Genomic DNA, 4437 nt, shown 5'->3' on the forward strand with positions numbered 1-4437 from the left:
TAGTATGCATGTTTATAATATATCAAGGGAGAGAACAGGCATTGGGATGGGGCATGAAAAGGGAAAATGTGAAAATGAACTAACACATGGGCAAGACCATGAGCAGGTAGATGCCAAGAGCTCCTTAGGATGATGACTTCAATTTGCACCTGAGATCCACACTAAAGGAAAAAGGGAGAAAGTGGCTCTGGATGAAGGTTTCAGGAGATCACCTTTGAGTTAACAGCTTGAATTTTCGTGTGGATAAATGTGGAAACATCTATATTGTCTGCTCAGCAGCTCTTTTTCTTTATATACTGATTACAAAATAAGTCATCTCTTAATGGCCAGTAAGTCATGTTCACACAAGCAAAGCAGTGCTGTACTGAGTTTCATTATAATAAGATATACCTACAGTACGACCTGACACTCAAGAGTAATTTTTTCCAAGACCTTTATGAATCCCTCCAATTCACAAATTACCACTATGGCACATAATTTCCCCCATAATATGCATATACAATGAATGAAAACAACATTTTTTTCTTTGGGTGCCTGGGGGCAAGATGCCTGACTCATTTACTAACTGTGCAACACCACTACACTTGCATCCCAGCCGGCAAGTGAAATTCTAATTCATGCTTCAGCAAAAATACAAATTATAATGTATTTTAAACATGGAGGGTCATTTGCAAATAATGAGAAATGCAAATTCTAAATCAATGAAAGTCCAGGGAGTACTGTACCCTGATGACCACTCTGCTGCCCTGGAAGAGTTACTGCCGCTTTTGAAGTGTTTAATATAATCTCTGAAACAACGGAGGTCATGAGCAAACTCCACTCATTTTGATTGACAATTTGGCCTGTGGCTCAGACCACTGACTCTAAGCAAATCATAGAAGATTGAAATTCTAAAAGAAGATGTTGATTTCAAAGCTTTTAATGATTCAAATTTTCAATCAGCAGTTTTTAGTTTTCTTTTTTCCAGCTCATTACCCACAGACTCTGTGGATCAACCGATGTGTTCAGCCTATCTCCTCCTAATTCCTTTAGTAATACAATCCTGTCCATCATTTTACCTAGCCCTGGAAAACAAAGCCAAAATATACATGTTCATTTCACCTTCATTTACCTTGTCAGGATTCCAAAAGCTCGGGAAACAACATTAAAAAAAAAAAAAAAAAAAAAACCAGCATATCAGAAAGCTTCTAAAATGAAGCTGATCAAGCCAATGATTTCTTCATACAACTGAACTGATGGGACATTGAATGCAGGCTGGCAGCTCTGGCTGTGACAAAAAAGAGTTGCTTGTGAAAACGGGGAGGAAGAGGAGTGTTCAGCCTCAAATCGGAGTTGTGTCCATCTCAGTGTCATTCCACCTCGGAGTCTGGAGATGAAAATAACGTGACTTTGAAACATACGCCTGCTATTCAGAAAAGCAGCCGATAGTTACAAGTATGAAGTGGGATATGGGAATAGCTTCCTATTGTGTAAAATTGCATGTTATTGAATTGATTGAGTTGTCATTCAGAAAAGGTGATTTTTGAAATGAAGCTGGTGGGGAAATAGAGCAGAAATTCAGATCAAATTCATTCAAGTATTGTGACAGATACCTGGGAAACTAAAGGATTGCAGCTTGTGAAGGTAATGTCATTAAACAACAACACTGAAGGTCATTCCTTGTTACCCTTTTATATAAATGATCCCACCTCTTCTTTGGCTCATTGTCACTCAGCAGAGTCACTTGCTCACTGACTTACCTGGAGTCAGGGCCAGTCAGGCCTTGGTAATATTCAGAAATCCCCAAGTTGTCTTAAAAATCTCCTAGAACCCATTTCCCATGTTCTATTCCCAACCGTGACCCACCCTTACCTCTGGTGTCTCCCCTAAGCTACCATTTACTGTGTGTTTACCAGCTGGGGGACACGTAGAGAACCAAAGCCCAACTTTAAAGCCTCCTGTGAGATAGACACAGTAACACAAAGTAGAACTTCTATAGGTGTGTGGCAAACTGGTTCCATTAGGGTGACCTTGAGAGCCAAGGGGGTCAATCCTGGATTGTGTCTTATATATAGTAGATGCTCAATAAAAATGCGTATAATGATAGAAATAAAAATGAACAAATGGCAGTTCCCTGAAATAGCAGGAGACCAAGGAAAAAAAAAACAGCAATCAGCATTCAGTTCTGGCAGGTCTGTCCACAGGAACAAAACCCCAGCTGGGGAAGGGAGCATGGGGGACAGAGCTCAGCTTCCTGGAGGACAGGGCTGGCAAGGAAGTAGCAGGTTTCCAGGACTTCAGCCAAGGAGGCTGGGGATCGGAATGGGGTTTCAATCACAACAGGGAATGCAAGTGTCGAATGGGGCCAACTCGGTAAGCTTAGAGGAAACACGTGCAGGCTCATCAGAACAACACAGCCCTGGGCAGGATCAACCAGGAGTGAGCAGGGAGCACTGCAGAGAAGGAGCCCTCAGGGCCTGCCCCAACTGGGAAGTGCTGACGCCCCTCTCCAGTTCGCATCTACTGCCTTTCAAAACTGGCTCCTGTATGGCAGTTAATGCAATTCCCCACCCTTGTGGAAAGATCACTGACAAGGAGGCCTCAGCAGAAGCACCAGACTCCAGTCCCAGCCCTGCTATGCCCAGAATGCGCCCCCAGGCAAGGCATTTAACTCCTTCAAGTCACAGATCCCTCCTCATAATTGGGAGCAATAGCTAAATTTATTGGAGCATTTGAAGATAAAGAAGATTACACATATGGAAGCACTCTGTAAAGAATGTAACCCTGTAAATGTTGGCTATTTGTGCATTAAGCAGTATTCCATGTTGAATCCAATTTTGAAATTGTCAAATTGAATTTTCTGGAATCATGGAAATGAAGCTTTAGTTTCTCATTCAAGAAATTTTAAGCATCAGGCAGGCAAACTGAGCATTGCAAAGAGCAAGAGAAGCCTTCCCTGGGCCCCTGAAAGCACGCTGCAGTTGGCATCTAACCGATGCATTGCCACTTAGCTGAGCTCTGCTTACAGCTGGGATCGGCAGCCTCCGTATGAAGCACATCTAAGTATCTACTGCAGGGCATGTAAATAAAACTTCACTAAGGTAAACAGTTGTTCAGTTTTACAGCCTATTCCCACATAACTTTTATGCTCCATTATGATATATGGCTTCTATATGTTTGGAAGTCCTAGAACACCATTCTGTGCAGTGTCCTCTGAGTGACTGGTTGATAAACGATTATTTACTCACTAGCTTTCACGGCCCATGAAAGTCTTTAAACTGGAACGCTGTCCCTAACTACCCATTAGTGATCATGGTAATTCTTCCTAATGGGATGTGAGCCAGTTATCTTGACAGGCTTAGTGGCATGGGGAGAAAGGTTGGGCAGGATAAGAAGGAGCCCATGCCCAACCCACAGTATTCTACTGCACTGTCTGAATCAAAGGCCATGCCTACCATTGGGACATAACATGGCATGCACTCTCAGCACATAGTCCGTGTCACACATACCAAGAGGATCCAGGGAAGTACTTGTGTGCACTAAAGAGCATCTGTTACTGAATCAAGTGACTGAGCCTCCAATGCCTGCCTTCTGCTGGTTTCACACCAACATGACTGTGATCACCTGCTTGACACACTCTTACGGCACAGATAAGGGAATCAAGTATGTTTGTTCCATTTCCTGGTGGCACCTGTGAACTCTTCCGTAATGTAAGGCAAATCACTTTTCCACTCTGGGAAGGAAAAGCAGTCCACAGTTTGCTAACAGAATGGGTTCAAATTTTGCTTGTAAGATTGTTGGTTGGCATTCGCAAAGTATTTTTTATAGAAATTATAAATAGTAGTCTGAAAATGTTTAATGGTTATTATAATAACAATAGTGTTAAGTATTAATAGTATGAAGTATTGAGTGCTTATTACTTGCCAGAAACAGTACTAAGCATTTTATAGGTAATTTTCATGATATTTATGGTAAGCCCATGAGATGGGGTTTATCTTTTCCATTTCACAGATGAGAATACTGAGGCTCAGAGAGGGTGAGTAACTTGCCCAAGGTTACAAGGCAACAAAGCTGAGGTTCGAAGCTTGTGCTCTTGACCACTCCTCCATAGTCAGCAGTGACCTTTGTGTCCTTTATACTTTCCATATTTCCCAAATTTGAAAATGAATTGTTTTAATTGTACAATCAGGAGGACATTTTTGGTTAGCTTTCTAAGTTAGCCACCAAAAATTGTTAGCTATACACAGCTGATGTATGAGAACATGAGTCTGATCAGGGCACCAGGTGAAAGACGAGAAAAAACACAGAAAATGAGGAGCCAGGAATAGAGGAAGAAGTCAGAGATGGAGGAGGAAGAGCAAAAGCAAGCAGAAATGGAAAAAAAGACATCTTCATGAAAGAATATGAAAAGGAACAGTGCAAGGAGGTTGGAGTAAGATAGTGAAAGCCTTTGAATGC

The sequence above is a fragment of the Trachypithecus francoisi genome, unplaced genomic scaffold (genome assembly GCF_009764315.1).
Source record: "Trachypithecus francoisi isolate TF-2019V2 unplaced genomic scaffold, Tfra_2.0 Lachesis_group5, whole genome shotgun sequence".
Taxonomy (NCBI): domain Eukaryota; kingdom Metazoa; phylum Chordata; class Mammalia; order Primates; family Cercopithecidae; genus Trachypithecus; species Trachypithecus francoisi.